General features: G+C 41.6%; 1 protein-coding gene across 7 annotated transcripts in view; it reads left to right on the top strand.

Moving 5' to 3' along the window:
* Positions 1-19,919, top strand: part of Ltbp1 (latent transforming growth factor beta binding protein 1) — a 374,971-nt gene that overhangs the window by 186,658 nt on the left and 168,394 nt on the right. The window lies entirely within an intron of this gene.

Raw genomic sequence — 19,919 nt, 5'->3', positions numbered from 1 at the left:
AACATGGATGACTTGGTGAGAGTGAGCATGCTTGCTGTCATTCCTTGATAACTTCATACAGGCCTGAGAAATACATGCCCCAGAACCCAATTGGTAGACTCACCATTTGCAGTAGAGTGAAAGCCATTTATAAATAACTCCTGCCTTATAAACAATAAAAGAACATTTGGTGAAAATATTGTCCTGTTTCCTTTTTGTGAGTGTATTTGTTTAATAAATTTATATTTGTTCATAAATGCAACCATAAAATTGTACATCAATAAATGGGCATAAAGATGGTGGTCAAACACTACCTCAAAAATAATAATCAGTTCTTAATGATTATTGTCATTGTTTACTTCAGGAAATCTGTGGATTTTGTGACCATATATCTAATAATTACTTGAAAAATTCTATCTTTCTCTGTTTTTTTCCATTTTCCATGGGGGTTTGAATTCTGAAAGACAGAATTTTCCATTTTAATTCCAAGAACTCTGAACAATTTTATGCTAATGGTGAAAGAAGGAATTTTGTCCTTGCCTTTCACTCAAGTTTAAGCTGTCCTAATGCAGACCGTGGTGATAACACACACACACACTTGACCAGTTAGATTCACCGTCTTTTGTCTGCTTGCTGTTGATTGACTGGTCTGCTGGCAGCTGGAAGATGAATCATAAACCACTCCTGATGATTCTGAATAAGCTCTGGGTTTCTCCATACCACAGCCATTCTCCTCCCAGTGGTAAGAAAAGCTTTGTATTCAAGAAGGGGATTAATCCTTTAATTTCGTTACCATTTCCTTTACTCATGTTTTTTTTTTTTTGTTTGTTTGTTTTTTGATTTTTAGTTTTTGTTTTTGTTTTTAATGGGAATGAACAATGTCAGCCAGTAATTGAATGTTGTATGAAGGGTTCAGAAAAGATATGCCACCCACCATCAGGATCTACTGTCATTTGGCCCATGGTTAATAGGGAGGGTTGAGTGAATGTTCCCCTAGATCTAAGGAATAAGAAGCTTCAGGAGAATGTCCTGCTTCAATGGCTGTAAAGGCCTGAATGATCATGGCTGCATCACACTGTTGTGAGACTCTAATCTTGCATATATACCACAGGCAAACCAAGGAGACCAACCCGAGAAGGCCTGCTAACGCTCCCATGCCCGCCCATTCCTTCAGATGATTCATGGCTGCAGCAATCCATGATGATAATCCTGTGGCCGGGACATTCTCCCCAAGCATGGTTGGATACCATAAAAAGCTAAAATGTTACGCTCAGGATGCGAGGCTAAGCACTGCACTCAGGGTCAGCCGCTTTGGACCCAGAGAAGAGCATGTCTGATTGCATGCGGGTTGATACCCCAGGTCCCGCCTCTGAGAAAAAGGTATCGGACGGGTCTGATGCTCTTTGGGTGGATGACACCTAAATGAACATCTGTACAAAGTCCCAATTTATTTCTAATATCAGAGATCAGACCTCTACTCTTGCCTGATGCGTCTAAAACAAAAAGGGGGAACTGTAGAGAGCTGCGGAATGCTATGCCTTAAAGATGGAGCTGGTTTCTGCCTTCCACCTTCCCGATGGTGAGTGCTCTTTGTCACAAACAATTCCACATTTGGCTAAGGCTGAGGATCTGGCTTGCTTCCATGTATGTGGACCTATCTGCATTGCCCACGTGGCACGCCTGGGTTGGCTACCCAGAGGCTATTTAAGCTGTGGGCTGGCTTTCCCCAGGGTCCGAGGATTGTTCAAGGTTCCTGAATAAACTGCATTGAAAAAAAAAAAAAGAAGCTTCAGGAGACTGTACATTGGATATAACTGGGTCAGTATGGGAAAAGGATGCAAAGACTACAGATGTTCCTAAGGTAATCTGGGTTTGATTCTCAGTGTGTAAACACAGATCTGAGACTTGGGATGAAAACTGCAGGAAGAATTGTTACACACAGGGAAAGACCACCAGAAGCCACCTCAGACACCACACGGATGCTGACTGAAACTGCCGTTCCACTTACAACATTGCTACTCTTCTTATTTTGGTGTCAGTTGCAATAAGAATAACGTAAGAATTTATGCTGTCAACAGCACTCTTCCCTGGTCCTCGTATAAACCTTAAGAGTGTTTACCTCTTTGAGCCTCCAAGCCTCTGTGACAGGGCTGCAAAGTTGATGCCACTGGGATGCTTTTCAAACCGTTGACATTCCTTTGGTACCCCTACTCTGTTGTTCCATAAGATGTCCCCTGTGAGCTACTTGGTGCTGATGAACTGGTAGGCACCCTGAGCTTTGCGTACAATTTCGAGTTAGTTCTTTTTGTGCAGGCTGGTGAGTATACTTGGAGGCACACGCACGAAAGCCTTCACTGGGCAGAAGTCCCTTCTTAATGGAGGGTCATGGAATGTGGGAGGTGGGGAAAAACTGGGAGTGGGAAGTTCTTTTAGAAACTAGCCAGGAAGCTTGCAAGTACATTGGCATAGACCAGTGGTTCTTGACCTTCCTAATGCTGCGACTCTTTAATACAGTTCCTTATGTTGTTGTGACCCCCAACCATAAAATTATTTTTGTTGCTACTTCATAACTTTAATTTTGCTTCTGTTATGAATCATAATGCAAATGTCTGATATGTGACCTCCTAAGGGGGTCACAAACCCACAGGTTGAAAATCACTGCCATAGACTCTTGACCAAGAGTGCAGGAATCCTAATACGTTCGGATTCATGGTCTGGCATTTGTGGAACAGGTCGAAATGGGGAGAACTGGCTGGGAGGTAATTGTGAGAAAGACAACACCTGATAAGGATTACACTGTTCTATGAACTGAATCTTTCATTCTCACCACAGACCTTCCAAAACACAAGATCTGATTCCAAATCTATTGAGAAGACAGAATTTGTTTCTCTCTTTTAGATGACAGCCATAGAAAACTTGTGTAGGTAAATGAGGTGATTGGGTGTATATGCCACAAAGTCTAAGCTGGGACTAGTGTGGAGAGATTCTATTGGAGTGGCATAAGAAAAGAGGTAGGAAGTCATCCCAGAGGCTGTTGAGGCCACAGAGGACCGGACAGCACATTCGAACAAATGTATTAGAGAGCGGTGGGGAAGGACTAAAGATAAGACAGAAAAAAGAGAAGCAGTAAATCTTGGTTATGTTGACATCTGGCTATGAGACAAGGAAGAACCCTGAGGGTTATCAAAAGGAGTATTCTTTAAAATGTGATATAGAACTTTAATGCCGAGTAGAAAGTCATGTTTCTCAAGCCTATCATTATACCAACCAGAACCTAAATTCCAGAGCACCCGTTGAGACAGCTCTAGGACACTCAACTCAACCATTGATACAGACCTAAGGCTAGGACTGGCTTTTGGAACAGGAATATTCTAACCTACTAGACTTTAAAATTGTACAGTAAGAGGAAAATCTCCATAATAAAGGTGGTTTTATTATAGTTGGGAATTTTGGTTATTAATATTTTTTAGCAGCCAGGATATCCTTCCTATTGAAGGTAATGGACCAGAAAATAGGAGTCACGTGAGAGGTATGTTTCAAAATATTAGCCCCATGCAGGGAAGTGTTAGGGTGTGAAATTGAACCAGTGAAAAAGCTTTGGCTCAGATGGGTTTCAATCCCCAGCACCATGTAAAGCAAGTTACCTGTAAATTGCAGCACTTAGAAGGTGGAGTCAGGAGAATCAGAATCAGTGGTTGAAGACCTTGGATGCTTTGGATCCTGTCTCAAGAAAAAAAGAAAAGGGCCAAATCGACTTTCTAAGTTTCGTGCCTTGATGCTATTGAGTGTTTGTAGATGAAAATGTGTGGCCTGGGCCTCCTTTCCTGCTTTCTCATTTCCTAATTCAGTTTAGGAATTACCCCTCTAACAACAGCTAGACTCTAAAAGTAGGCAGGAGTATGAATTTTGATTTTTTCTTATTATTTGGGTCACATCTTCTATAATTCAACTTAAATAAAATCATAAGGTATAAATTTTAATTTCAAGTTAAAACCAACTTAGTAAGTTTTCTTTTTTCGAGTTTGTATAAATTAGGACAATGATTCTGGTTTTTTAAAATATTTCATTTTGTATCAGTAAGAAAAAAACCATTGTATGCATATTTTAATCCTAAAAGCATCCTTATAGAGTTTCTATAACTTTAGCATTTAGCCATAAAAGAGAAGGAGAAAGAAACAGAGGTAATATTGGGGGAGGTTTCTGGAATTTTCCCTCATACACCCAAGTAGTTTCTCTGATGATTTTTTTGTTTATTTGGGAATGTTGCCAAAGGATTTGGAAAATTTTCTAGTCCTGATTAATGATAGTAGTTTTAATTGACTTCCCTTCCGTGTTTCTGATTGTTATCCTGTGCAAAATCTTGACGTCTGGTGATTGTTTCATGGTGGTGCCTGAGTATTACGGTCTACAGCAAGACGTCAGAGCTCAGCTCAATCTAGTCTGGGATGCATTGCCGGGAAGTTAATTAGAAACACACATTCCCGCCAATATTGAGGATTAGAAGAGATCATCTTCAGGAAGTCAGTCTTGATGCAGATTGACTTGATTTAGTGGAATTCTCCAGGTTCAGGAAAGAGCTGTGAAGCCCTGAACTTGACCATATCAAGCTTTTAAAGCTGAATGAAAGGAGACATCTTGGCTCATTTTATCAGCCAGTCACAAATCACATGGCCTTTTGATATTTTGCATTTGACTCTGGACAGTTCTATCGTGTGATTTTAAGCAGTGGACAGTAGAGGATTTAAAACTACCTCCATATAGCCAGCTTCCCGAACTAACCAAAGCCCCCTACTCCGTTTGAGAAATAAACAGATTTATGCGTAGGGCATCACTCCTGGCTAGCAGCCTCTTTTGTTTTTCCTCTTAAACCGAGAGCCACTTCTTTTTGTTACTGACCTAAAATTGCAACACTGAATTGGATATTAAATAAACTGGCCAAAAGTTTGATCCAAAAAGAGAAGGTTTTATGAAAAATAAGGGGAATGATTTGGGAAACTGTAGTTAACTTGAACCACTAATATAAGTTAGCTGCTGATTTAGGGCTCTAAAAGGCAATGTGAAGGCCTTTCTAAAAAACAACATCTGCATTTTGCCACTTAACAAGGTTTTCCAATTAAAAAGGGCATGTATACCCAAACACTCATTTATCCACTTATTAGCTACCATGTACAAAGCATTTTGCTACATCTAGGGATGAGCCCCAGCAAGTACATTGTCCCAGAGACTATTTCCTATGCTCTTGGAGTCAGGATCATTTGGAGGAGATTGGCATATACTCAGACAGTTACCCTGTCATCTCTGTGAATGGCAGATGAGTCTGTGATGCCCCAGGAGTATGTGGCAGGGATGAGGACTGCCAACTTTGACCTGATATCACCAGAAAAAGCCTTGTTGGGGATGCTGATGTAGAAGGTTAGGTTGATAAGGAAGAAGAAAGAGCATGTCTAAAACCATATGTGTGTGGTTGGTGAGAAGAGACGAGGTATTGAGTGTGACTAAAATGAAATAGAACATGGTGGGAGCAGCAGGGGACAAATATGGCACACTAGGATGGGCTCTTCTGCCGTGAGGCAGGGAACAGCTCTTCTGCTAGTGGTTGTAGAGAATATGAAATAAACAAGGAATGGGTGTGTTCGGGAGTGTTTCATACAGATGCCTTTATCTCAGGAGTGATCCAATTAGGAACCATTTGGGAACTCTTTCAAGGCCACGAGTTGACTATGTCTACAGATCCTTTTTTAGCCTTTTGGACATTTTTATCAATCTTTGTGTTTAGTTACCAAAGGAATGGGTCCTGGGGAAGAGCAGAAGGATGCTAAGTTTTAACTGAGTCTAGTATCACCTGAGAAGACCATCTAAATGAGAACTTACTTATCTAGATCTCATTGGCCAGTAGGGGGACTGTTTAAATAGTGTTAATTGATAAAGGACACTCGAGCACATGGTGGGTGGATTTTGGTTCTGGACTGTGTAAGAGTAGAGAAGATGAGTTGAAGAGTAGCATGCATTCATTCATCTTTGTTCTTGATCATGGATATTGCTGCCTAAACTTCCCTGCACTGAAGGATTTAACCTGGAACTGTAAGCCGAAGAAACCCTTACTGATGCAAAGGGAGCAACAGAAAGGAAACTAGGACAACAATCAGAAATTAATGTTCTTTCAATCTGACACACTGTGAAAATGCCACCTGTGATGTAGGCCTGAAAATTGTTAGTGTTTTATACTTAGGAACAACCCTTCCTTTTATCTGTAACATGAATTTCTCCAGTGAAGGCCTGTCATGTTTATTTATGTATGTTTTACTATTTTATGTCTGCGGGTGTTATGCCCGCGTGTATGTCTGTGTACCATTTGCATACAGCCCCCTCAGAGGCTAGAAGAGGGAGTTGGAGCCCCTGAAACTGGAGTTACGGGTAGATGTGAGCTGCCACATTGGTGCTGGGAACTGAACTCGGGTCCTCTGGAAGAGCAGCCAGTGCTTTTAACCTCTGAGCCATCCCTCCAGCTCTAAAAATTTTTATTACTAATTGAAGTAGTAACCAATATCTAAATAATGATGATGATGATGATGATGATGAGCCTTCTCAGCTGGTTTTTCAGTTCATTTTGATTCTGAGAAGTGTAGACAGCCCCCAGCCAGACCTTTGTCTGTACATTATAATCAAAGCTGTGGAAAGACAGAGCAGAGGAGGAAAATGCCTCCAGTGTGGCAGACAGGGAAGTGGGGGTCTGGGAAAGTAACCGGCCATGCAGGGTGGGAAGAGGGAGCCGCAGACAGCCATGCAGACTTTTGTTTATAGTAGTAGTTCCCAAACATTGTCCACTCAGAATTTATTCCTCTTGGCTTCCAGAGTGAATTTTATAGACCCCATTTCGTTTTACGACCCAGTATGTTTCTCCTTTCATGTCCCTTGGGGAATGTTGCTCTGCTCTTGTGTTCCTCTGAGTCGGTCTTGGTGATTTTTTTAATCCTGCATTTCTTTTCTCTGATCTCCCATTTTTTACTTCACCTGGAGTTGCCAAGTTTTCCCTTTTCTACTCTGTTATGTCTCCATCTGTCCTTGGAAGCTTTCTAGCCAATGTAACTGCTTATCTTTAAAACATGAGAAAGGAAGTTTTATTTAATAACCAATATCACGATGTTTAGATGACAGTTCTCAGCAAAAAATAGTTATAATCCATATTTATATACAGGATAAAGCCCTCAGATGGAATATGCTAAATAAATCAAACAAGAAAGATAAAAAATTAATGTTTGCATGAAATAGATGACATCTCTAGTGCTTGGAGGTTTTTAAGGATTGAAACAATAGAACATAGAGAAAAAAGCATAAAAAGCAAAATTTGTGCTCAAATAAACTGAAATGAACAGGAAATAGATTGACAAAGGCATTTTCATCAATAGAACAAATAAAACATTAAAGATCTACTATTCATGGAAAGCATCATGAAAGTAATCTCAGAAAAGCAAAGATGCCAAGTGGGCTGAGTGTGGTGTGGCCCTCCTAAGGATTACATCTGCCCAGCACTTAGGAAACAGAGGCGGGAAGGTGGAGAGTTCAAAGCCAGTCCTGGCTATGTGGTGAGACATGTCTCAGCATTTTTCATTCTTTAAGCTAAATGTGAATATACTGCCGTTGATGCTGTTGGCATGTCCTTTGTATAAGTTTCACCTGCCGATTTTGCCCACAATTTCATAGCCCTACACTAGATCCTGAAAAGGGTGGTTGATGGGACTGCAGGCTGTGTTGCATGGCTCACCTGGCTGTAGGTTCTGTACATTCTTTCCTTGTCAGTATGCGGCCTTGGTTTCCCCATTTCCTGTATTTTCACTGCAGCTTCCATAATAGCCACAAAGTCAATGATAGTGGCTAATCTTGGCAGAGTGTATGGTATCCTGAGGTTTACATACTTTGAATATGAATTAATGCATTCAAGCCATGTGACAACTATATGGGCTACATGTGATGATTATTGTTCTACAGGTGAATACGTGGGACAGACAAGTTTAAACAATATGCTTAATTGATAAAATCAGGGATTCAACCTTTTCGAAAAGGTCTGGTTCAAGGCTCTTCATATCTTTGCTCTGTGTCCTCCCCAGTGATGAGGCTGTTACATAGGACTAACAGAATAATGTGTTTGTTTGTTCACCGTGTCTCCTAGCTTATCACCCAGAGTGTATTAAGCAACCAACAAACATTACTTGAGTACATGCAGTTATAATTACTGAGGATAAAATTATATTTTTGAGAATGCTTCCTAAAACCCCCTCTGTAGTGGTTAAAAGCAACATGCAGGTATACCAAAGAAATAATAGAGAAACAGTTTTATAGTCTGTATTGTCTGCTTGAAATATTATGTAGCTACTAAAACATGGATCCTTAAGAATATGTAGAAATACGTAATAATGAATGGTATGAGTGATGTGTATGTAGTTACGCAGATACACCGTGTGCATTTTAACCATCACTTGGACATCTCTCTAGGTGTCACTAGATTATGATTTATGGATGCTATGGTGAAAATCATCCAAACAAATTATGTCTTAGCTTATCTTCATCTCCTCTATACCGCCTAAAAGTTATTCTGAGCTCTCTAATGGTGTTCCTCATCTACTACTGTATGCTGGTGAGCTATGGTCACACATGGCATCCACATAACTTCTGGTTAGACTGCCCCCGGGCCACTGTTTCCCCAAAGAGGTCTCTCCCCAGAACACTGAGTGTGTGTCATACCCGGGTCTCTTATACTTCATGAAGTGCTGGGGGTGAGTACTTGGTAACTGTTGCTCATTTCTTTCTTCAACTCTATCTGGCTCTTTGACTTTGGGGCCCCAGAGCAGCCCTGCTTCTTAGAGTACCTCCGAGTGGCAGAAGGCATGAGAGCTTTGTCTATTTTTGTCTGCTGACCTTGCCAAGTATTAGAGCAGTGTTTGACTAATGGTAGACAGACAATAAACAGTCATTAAATGAAAAAAAAAAAAAAAAACAACTTGTGGAGCTTCTAGCCTTTCCATTTCACTTTACCAGAACTCAAGGGCCAGTAAGGGACTGATAATCCACAAAGGTGCCTTCTGTAGCTGTGAGGATGCTCTCTGTCTATGCTCCAGCAAATGGTTCTTTTCCTGCAACATGGCTCTTGATTCTGACTACTGTGCTTCTGTGGCATCTAGACACTTTATGGGCTCAGTTGGAAAAACATTTGTCTTTCTTAGTGTGTGCAGGTACCTTAGTGCATTTTCTGGTGCTGTAACTGAATACCATAGCCAGAGATTTAAAAAGAAAAGAGATTTGTTTAGTTTTTTGTTTTGGAAGGCTAAGAGCATGACATTGCTTCCGATTGGCTTCAGGAGAGGGCTTGCTTTTTAGTGGGGGACCTGCTGTGGTCCTGAGGCAGCATGGAGCGTTCCATGGTAAGAAGAGCAATCTTGCTAACTCTTCTTCTCTTTACAAAGCTGCTGTAATAGTCCTGAGTCCCACACCCTCCTGACCTCATCCAATCTCAGTTGTCTCCCGTTGTATGACAGACTTTTCCTGGGGAGACGACACGTACACATACATGCATGCACACACGCACCTATGCACCTACACATCCCCAAAAGGGACCCCATCCCAGACAGACCAAGGAAGCGATTGTACCAAAGTCCACCTTGTTGAAGCGATGAGTTTTTAATTGGGGTTTTTGACAGGAGTATTAGGGACTGCTTACAGGAGCAGGGGCGACTCGGGTAAAGCAGCCGTGTCACTGAAAAGCCCAACCTAGGCGTCAACTCGTAGAAGCTGCATCCTTGACCCTCTGTGTGGTTTACAGACAGCCCCAGAATCCCCTTCACTCAGCTCCACTGGTTAGAGCTGCCTCCGTAGTAACTATCACCTCCTTCTAGGAAGGTGTGAAGAGGATTTTGAGAACTTTTCAAGTTCCCATGTACCCAGTGACATTTTGTTTACCATCCTACACTGTGAGAGCCTCTCCCCTCCCTCTGGACGGAGTGTTTCACTCAGTAGAAACAGGCCAATGTCTCTCAAGAACTCATTTCTAAACACCCCTGATATCACTTCGGAGATTAAGTTTCAGTATGAGTTTTGGAAAGAGCAAACCTCAGGATAGCCACTGGTGAAAAAAGGAAATATTAAAAGAGGTATAGATTCATGCAAGATGCATTTTTTTCACCTAGTATACCTATGGAATCTTTATGAGAATATTAATCAGTTTTTGCTCAGTTCCTGTGTGCTATGGAGTACGGAAGAAAGTGGCCACTTTCCTACACATCTAAGTGACAGTGGGAAAAGGGGGGACAACATGACCAAAGGGGAAGGGAATTTGATAAATGCTGCAGAAATGATATTAGACACCCTGTCCACCATTGCAGGGACCTCCGGGGCTCTTTATTCTTTAACATCCTCATCTCTTCTCTGATGAATGTTTTTGTTTTCCAAGTCCACCCCGAATTTAACATCCACAGGAATTTGCCTACGATGTCAAAGGGTTTTACTGAAATGCTGTGCCATTACATTACATATGTTTGTTGAGGTTTCTGACACTGAAAATGTTTAAAAATTGTAAATCTAGGTTCATCACAATTCCTTTTCCCGAGTCTTGAGAATAAATAAATCTCAAGTAGATATTAAGAATGGGCTTGGTGAGAGCATGAACTTTGTGTTTGGAAAGATCTGCAAACAAAGTTTGCAAATCACAGTGGCAAGCAAATTTTAAAAGGATTGAAGCTTCTCCTTAATATTATTACTCTATGTAGCCTTGGCTTACGTGGTTTTACTGGGTTTCTGAGAAAGCCTTTTGCAAAGATATTACAGAAGATGCCAGGCCACAGTGACTGAAGAGGCAACACATCATCCATTTAGATAGCTGCAGTGAGCCTGCACAGATTAGGACCAAGATCGCCTTTATGAAATCTGTCTCACTCATTATGGGGCAGGTCATCATTTTTCCAGCTTGACGTGTCCATGTCTTTCCCCGAGTGAAACTTGGGCTCCAATCAGCGTCCATCACTTAACAGATGAGATCCAGCCCCTTGCACATGGGTGGCAGTTAGGATATACAGTGTCTCCGTGTCATGTTTTAGAATTTAAGCCCTGTCAGTCACATTTGATGCAATGGAGAGATTTGCATCTTGCCTCATTTACTGATCTGGTTGGAGTTTTCAGAACCAGAATTTTGAGAATGAAGAACAATCTGACATCACATCACCCAGCCATCTTGTTTTGCAGATGGAGACATGATAATCCTCAAGGCGAGATCATTTGTCTTGGTCTTTAAGGATCGTTGACAAAGGATGTCCCTAGCTTAGGGTGTCTGAGATTTTGGGTGTTTACCATCGTATATAGTTTGCCAGGATGACTACAGATGGGGATAAAAGAGACTTGAGGTTGATAAGTGGTAGGCGCTGCTACTGTGGCAGCATCTGCAATGAGGAATGTGAAGTGGAATTTGGTGCTAGGATCCGTCTACTTAGTTCCTCGGGGTATGCAAAAATATAAACCTAGAAGAAGTGAGGAAGCTCACAGTGGTGGCAAGGTTGATGATAAATGAAGAGGAAATTATAAACAAAGCTGAGAAATGATGAATGGTCCCATCCCTAATTGGAAACTTTGCTGTGTATGATAACACTTCTATCTCCTGGGTATAAACAGAGTATAGCATAGAAGCCTCTGCCAATGCCCACCAGCATTAAAAACATGAGGTATTTGTGGAATTCTTGTTTGTAGTCATTGATATTTTGTCCTTGGTAAAGTCTGTATTTACCTTAACATGGTGCAGTGTCATCTCTGTCTGGGTAGCTGTGATTGGTGGAGAGGGAAGGTAATTGACCATCTGAGGTTATAAAGCAGATAAATCTAAATGTGCCATGTTTGAGCCAATAAACTACGCCAATAATGTAAATCCATCTCTAAAGCCGTATTGCTTGTCTGGCTCTCGCTACCAAGTTTAATGAGGGTGCTGTGAATGGGGTGCTGTGGACGGGGTGCTGTTACTGATCCCTCCCTCCCATCATTTGGTAGGTATGAGAGCATGCCTCAAGCCTCCAGCATGATGGTACTTGTAAATGGTTACCTCTCTGCCTAAAGTTTTAAACAAACTGATTACTCTAAATATTTGTGAAGTCCCTTAGTCCCTGTATAATGCAAACTACTTAAAAAAATCTCTAAGCATTAAAATCACGCCTCCATTTTCAAATCTTGTGTCTAATAAATGCTTGTGCCCTTTACAAAAAGAAGTTGCATTGGCACATCTTTAGCTGCCACCGAAGTGTCTGCCTTTGTCCCAATCTCTGTGGAATTGTCTTCTCCCTTTGTCGTGTCCTGTAGAATATATTAACACCCTATTTCACATGAAGAAAATGTCCCTTTGCCTTTAGAATGATTATATGTATGTTCAATGAGCTTTAAATGTCAAAAAATTTAACTTGACTCGGCGGCCTAAGTATTCATTTAAACTTATAAGAAAAGGAGCTGGGAGAAGGCACAGTTAGTAAAGTACTTGTCATGTAAGCATGAGGGCTTAACAGTGATCCCCAAACCTTGTGAACAGTGGGGTGGGGGACATGCCTTTGTAGCCCCAGCATCAAAGAGGTGGAGATGGTCTCTTCCTTGTGTCTCACCAGCCAGCCAAATTAGCCTACTTGGTAAGTGAGTTCCAAGCCAGTGGAGTGATATATATATGTGTATATAAAGAGTGTGGTCCCTGAGGAATAGTAACACCTGAGGATGTCTTCTGGCCTCTATACAACTGTGGGGCTGCACACACTCATGTGAGAGTACACACACACACACACACACACACACACACACACACTAAAAATAAATGAGATTCAGAGACTCAAGGCCAAGTCCACAGGGAATGTACATCGAGTACAAGACTTCCCAGTCTCCCCAGCTTACTTAACCTCATTCCACGATTTTTCTTGGTTTCGTCTCCTATGGTTTTCTTTTCCCTGGTGCTGTTTTAATTTATAATTTACTCTTCTTCTGCTTATATAGTCTGTCTTACATCCATGTGGATAGAAATGGAAACACAGCCCTCACCTCTCTCTTCAGCACATTTTGTCTTGCTTTTCCTTGATTCCTGCTTCCTTTGAGGTTCTGGGCTTTCCTGCGCTCTTCCACCACAAGACCCTAGCTCATGTAATTGCTCTGTAAACACTCTGTGAGGGACTTTTCATAATAATGGATTCTTTTCCTTTTAACATTCCGCTTCCTTTCAGCTTCTTTGTCAGGCTGGGCCAGATCACCCTGGCCACTACGCTCTTTAGACATGGTTTCCTGGTCAGTCAAAGTTGCCAGATAATCAATAGCTCCCAGTAGACAATTTTCAAGCAAAACTGTGACTCTCTGTTTCAGCAGGAGAAGTCAGTGATATACTCCTGTCCCTGATCATGTAGAGGAGGTGGCCTCCTCAGTTTCTGTGCTCTGAATTCAAATGAAGGCAACCATCTTGGCATCCCTTTGCCTCTCAGGTCCATTACTTCTTCTTGGGACAATGAAACATACTAACTTAAAAGGAAGACACATCTTGGTTCATAGGTTCTGTAGTTAGCCCCAAAAGAAAAAAGAAAGAAGAGAGAGAGAAAAGGAGAGAGAGGGTGTGTGTGTGTGTGTGTGTGTGTGTGTGTGTTTATAGTGTTGGGAAGATAACTTAGGACTTTGTCAATGCTACCCACGTAGTCTACCATGGAGCTACATCCCTAAGCCTGGTTGTCAGTCATTATGTAACATATTTATTATCTAAAATCTTTCCACATAGCTACAGTATCAGTCCACTTTCTGACTGGAAAAGGAGGAGAATCCAGGTGATATAACTTTTGCTCTCTGAAAACGTTACTGCATTTTGGGTATCAAGAAAAGATACCGAGAAACAAGCTGAGGTCCTCTAAGAAAACATTGTTCTGCTAATTAGAGATGAGGGGTAAAATTGGAGTAGGTGAAGTAGCTGTTCACCTCAATGCCAGGTGTGTACATGTTCTGTGTATTGGAAGGTGGAGGCCTCCTTCATATGGAGAGTTTTCTCTGTCTCCCCTTCCGCACCAGAAAAAACAGTCTGTCTGCTGGCTCAGAGAGACGGGGCAGGCTGAGTTTACAGAGTTGGCTGCAGGAGGGTCCAGACCGTTGCGAGAGTGCCTTTTAGGAATGGGCAGCTTAAGTGAGATAACTGGAAAGGAGGAGGTAGTCTGTTATTGTGGCTCGGAATTTTAGAGCATGTCTCCTTTTCATTTGAACCCAGACCCTTAGTGTTTGTTATTTAAATGGGATTCCAATTTGCAATGTAGAATGTGAAAATTCTGTCCTCCCAAGTTTCTGAATACCACGAGTTGTTTTACAGAGCACAGTGAATGATGGAATGCATCTGAGACACTTGATATGTTTAAAACCTCTGACCAGTTCTTCCAGGCAGTATCCTTTGGCTCATTTTGCCCTTTTATAGTAGCATCATGAGATACTCTGAGACGCTGTCACAAAATTACACTTTCTGGAATAACAGAATGACGGTCCGCATGCCTCTTGTTATTGCAAAAGTCCTCTGGTGACTGTGTGATGCACTATGTTGAATTACGGCGGCGGCCAGCAAAATATCACTCCGACAAGGTTATAGCCTTTCTCAAAGCAGCGTTCTGTGTTATACCTGCTGGTTAGATTTTCCAGAATATATGGGCTGTAACCAGAGTTACAACCGGCACACCACACGCTTCTCAAGCCAACCAGAAGGATAACTCATTCCTTTTCCTCTTCGTGTTCTGAGGAGGCTTTATAGAACACTGGTGTGGTACGAACGTTGAAACAGAAAAACTATTCATACCTAAATCCTATAGTCTGTACATTGGCTTTAAGTTTATTTTTTTAGTATATAAAGAAAATGTAGATATAAAAATGATTGCATGCTGCAGACACTTCAATCTGAAGTTACTGAGATGAGACAAGGGGCTTTCTATGGTGTCCTTGGGATCTTAGAAAGTCCTAGAACAAGAGAATAGATATGTTGTTTCTCATTTATAATAGTTATGAGTAGTGACCTTTCAGTGGTTTAAACAAGCCAGGCAGAAGCTGTTTCTCCAGTGACTGGGGACACAAGTTATTGGGGCTCGTGGATGACTGTTTTATTCTCTTAGGCTAGTATAGTCCACAGGACAGTTGTAGGGAAACCATTTCTGGAGTGAAAGGTGCATAGACGTAGAGGAACTAAGCCCATGTTGAGTTTCAGAGTCTATTATTACATTACTGGAACTATCTCGTGAAAGCCAACTGGTTAGAATAAATTCATTATTTCTATGAATTTATGCCAGTATAGATTATAGGTAGTTTTCACTTTACATCTTTTAACAATATTTGTCTGTCTGTCTGTCTATGAAGGATCTCACTATGTAGCCTTGGATGGGCTAGAACATGCTATGTAGGCCAGGCTGTCCCTGAACGAAGAGATCCACCTGCCTTTGCCTCCACCAAGTGCTGGGATTAAATGTGAACAACCACCACAGCCTGCCTTTAATTTGCAGCATAAGGGAAAAAAAATCAAGCTGCACAGCTTTTAAATATTTTTGTCAAAACATCAAAGAAGAGGGTATGAATAAGTAGAACAACAAAGACTAATGTGTGTTTGTTTGTTTTACTAGTCTATAATTGAAAATGTTGGAAACATGAATAATTTATTTTTATTTTATTTTATTTTATTTTTCATTTTTTATTTTATTATTATTTTTTTTATCAGTTACATTTTATTAACTCTGTATCCCAGCCGTGTCCCGATCCCTCATTCCCTCCCAGTCCCTCCCTCCCTCCCTCATCTCCACCGTGCCCCTTTCCAAGTCCACTGATAGGGGGGGACCTCCTTCCCATTCTTCTGATCCTGTTTTATCAGGTATCTTCAGGACTGGCTGCAAAGCCCTCCTCTGTGGCCTAACAGGACTGCTCCTCCCTTCAGGGGTGGGGAGGCCAAAGAGCCAGTCATTGAGTTCCTGTTAGAAATAGTCCTTGTTCCCCTCACTTTAGGAAACCAATTGGTTACTGAGCTACCACAGGCTACATCTGAGCGGAGATTCTAGGTTATATCCATACATGGTCCTTGGTTGAATGTCAGTCTCAGAAAAGACCCTGTGCCCAGATATATTTGGTCCTTGTGGAGCTCCTATCCTTTCCCCATCAGACTAACTCCCCTTCTTTCTTATGATTCTCTGTACTCTGCCAAAGGTTTGGTCATAGGTGTCTACTGAGCGCATCTGAAAGACTCTAACTAGCAGTGTTTTCAAAGCAAAGACTCATGAATAATTTAAATGTTTGATTGAATGATTAAGTGATTGAAGCCAGTCAAGACTAGTGTGAACATGTGTCACTTCTCTCTCACTGTGTAACTTAAGACATAGAATCTCTTTTCTTTCCTCTAAGCCAGTGGTTCTTGTCTGTGGGCCATGACCTCTTCGGGGGTTTGAATAACCCTTACACAGGGGTTGCCTAAGGGCCTCCTCCATATCAGATATTTTCATTAGGATCCATAGTAGCAAAAGTACAGTTATGCAGTAGCAACAAAAAATAATTTTATGGTTGGGGGTCACCACAACATGAGGATCTATGTTAAAGAGTCACAGCGTCAGGAAGGTTGAGAGTCACTGCTCTAAACCGTCACGTCTCTTCTGAGCAGCTGTTTGGAAGCAGATTCAAAGTAGTAAACTATTTGACATGTACACCATGCGGCTCTCCTTCTCAGAGTACAACTGTTACCTCCTTGCTGTCCATCCCATCTTTCAATTATCCACTTTGTTAAACATTCTGTGGTTTTATTGTTTTGGGTTTAGGCGGTAACAGACCTACCTTGGTGTCTGTGCTCGAACTAAGAGATGTATAGTGCCCATTCATCAGCAGAACTTGAAAGGAGTGATGGGATTGGCCACTGGCGGAGATGTCCACCTGCTCTTACTGAAGTGATTGGTGGACAGAGATAGCAATGAAGCTTACATTTGATGTAGTTATTGAAGGTACTGTGGTCAATAAAATTCCTGCAAGTTGGAAGTAAAGAGTGCCCGTGTTCCAGTGATGAATTATTTACAGGACATTTGCATCATATGTTAGTATATTTAAATCTGGGCCTGCCTGTCTTCACTGTTACCCAGTGTTCATTGAGCTCATCCACTGAGCAAAATTATGGCTTTGACATTAAAGTTAGAACTGAACTGGGATATACAGTTATTAATTTTGCTGGAGTCATTACATCTTCCTTTTACCTGGGACTTCTCTGAGTAGATGGGGTGCCAGGGGTTCTCCAGACCCCAGCTGGTCGGGGTGTTTGACTCGATCTGAAACATAGGGTTAGACCACAGTTTCTGGGTTTGTGACCTGGTAATGTTTTCCAGCTCTCTCTTTCCTCCTCCACCTTCTCTGTTTCTTACACGTTCTGCTGATGCTCCCTGCAGCACTGCATCACTTCATATTGCCTTCAGTGCTCTGTGCCATCACCCTGAGCCCTGTTTTCAGCTTGCTCCTCAGTTGTTGTGACAGTTTCCAAACTGGCCCTCCCAGCATTGTTGCTTTTCTATTCAACTAATCCAGAATGCCATCTGCAAAGCAACCTTCCTGGAGCATGCTGGCAACCTTGCTAATCCTCTTCTTCAAGCCTCAGGATAACTTGTCCATTACAGTGTACAATCCAAACCCCATATCACGTCTTTAATAACCTCCTGGTCTGACGTAAGCCTTCACGTTCCAGCTTACTGCCTGATCCCTTCCCTTCCTCTAAAAGCCTGGGTTTTAGCAGACACATTGGCTCACTCCCAGGTGAGCTACCTTTTCCTTTACGAAGCTGATCTCCCTAGCGTGTGCGGTCTACATTCTTAATTTTGCCCCATCCTAAAGACTTCGCCCCAGCTCTGTGCTTTTTCAATTATTTCTGGAGTTCCAAAGCATTTTATTCATATCTGACAGTCATTGCTCCTTTGTAGTTTTAGTTATTCTGCATCGTTTAATGTCACTGGTTAGCTGTAAAATTCTTGAAGAGTAACAACTAGCCCTTCTTTACAGTCTAAGAACGGCACTTAGCAAAATTGCAGGCACAGAACCGTTTGCATTTATATGTTATGTTTTCTTTGTGCTTATGTTTTATCTTTTTTAAAATACTTTTTCAGATCTTAAGCATTTCTGCCAAATTCTGAGCTATGTGTGAGGGATAGAAGTAAACAGCTGAATCTCTGGGCCCACAGAAAGTTAGTGGCGGGAGCTCTACACTGAAGTAGCCAGTCATATAGTCAGGGACGTTACCTGAAGGGGCAGTGAGTATGTGTCCGAGAAAACAGAGGAGAGGCAACACAAAATGCTTCTTAGAAACACAAGGGTCAGACGGAATTTAAAAGACAAGCAGAAAGTCTTTCTGCTGAAGAAAGGGGAATGAAAAGGTATCCCATGAAGGCAGAGGACTCAATACTTCGTCTGTCAGTTCTGAATGAAGATCAGTGGGCTGCACTGTGAGAGACGAGGTGAGCTCAGAAGTGATGAGGTTGCAGAGGGAATGGGGCTCCGAATGACTGAAAGAGAGGAAGTCTAGAATGGGTGTTGAGTAACTTAGGAGAGAGAGAGAGACAACCACATTTTGCTGAAGACCACTCTAGGGCTACGGCTGTTAGAAGGGAGATGCTCACAGCTGTAGATGTTTTGAGGTTTTTGCGTGTGTGTGTATGTGTGTGTGTGTGTGTGTGTGTGTATGTGTGTGGGGGGAGGGTGGGGGGGAGTGGATGTCTACACAGAGATCTACAGTTGTAGACAGTTTGAAGTTCAGTAAAAAGCTTAAACAGGAATCCCAAGTTTGGGGACATGAGAAATCATAGCAAAGCGAAGCTGGCCAAGGAGAGTTTAGAACCAGACCATAGTACGTAGCAAGGTTTGAAGGACAACCAGAGGAAGGCCCGCAAAGAATATGAAGATGGAATAGGAGAAGGAGGCAGTAGTCAGTTAGATGAGCCAGTTGTCATAGTAACCAAGGGAGCCTGGACACTCTGCCTGTCAGAATTAGTGACACAGAGACCATTAGGGGGACTGGGTTCTGTGAAGGAATAGGAAGGTGTGTCCTATCCCACAGTATCTTATAGTTATATTGGGAAGTGAGGAAAAATTCTGGCAAGTGTAGTCATGGAAGCTAGAAAGAAATAGAGTCGAGGGGCTTTCCTTGTTCATGAAGAAAGAAATATGATTTTTAAAGGCTGTGAAGATGCATTCACTAGCAATGAGGAAGATCAGGCATAGCTGAATTTATGCAGTTAAAAACTGAAAATTCTTCACTCAGTGCATCATCTTATCTTTTGATATTTTTAAAAAGATTTATTTATTTTATTAGGTATACAATGTTCTGCCTGCATGTACACCTGAATGCCAGAAGAGGGCACCAAATTTCATTATAGATGGTTGTGAGCCACTGTGTGGTCTCTGGGAACTGAACTCAGGACCTCTGGAAGAGCAAGCAGTGCTCTTAACCTCTGAGCCATCTCTCCAGCCACTTTTGATATTTCAAAGTGAACAAACTTCATACTAATGACCACTCAGATACTACTAGGTTTCAGGGTTTGTTTGGTTTTTATCCAATAATATGAGAAATTCATTTAAACATGGTCAAGCTATGTGAATTTTTTTTCCTAAATAGCACATAGCTCAGTGTCTTCTACAGAATAAAGAAAACATTTCAGTAACAAGTATTTCCATAACTCTCATTTGTTCCTTGATATGTTCTATGCAAATATTTAATACCCACTCTATGCAAGGTATGTTTTAGGTACTGAGAACATGAAGCTGACCAAGGCATAAACACATTTTCTCTCATGGAGTTTCTAATCTATGGTACAGTTAGCTAATCATCAGTAAACAGGGAATGAAGCAATTTCAGTCGCAAGAGATGCTTAAAGTGGTACTGTGATACACAATAATCCGAGTTTTTACTTCACATATATATGCATGTG

This window comes from Meriones unguiculatus, chromosome 1, assembly GCF_030254825.1.
Source record: "Meriones unguiculatus strain TT.TT164.6M chromosome 1, Bangor_MerUng_6.1, whole genome shotgun sequence".
Classification (NCBI taxonomy): Eukaryota; Metazoa; Chordata; class Mammalia; order Rodentia; family Muridae; genus Meriones; species Meriones unguiculatus.
This window is presented reverse-complemented; position numbering and strand designations above follow the sequence as displayed.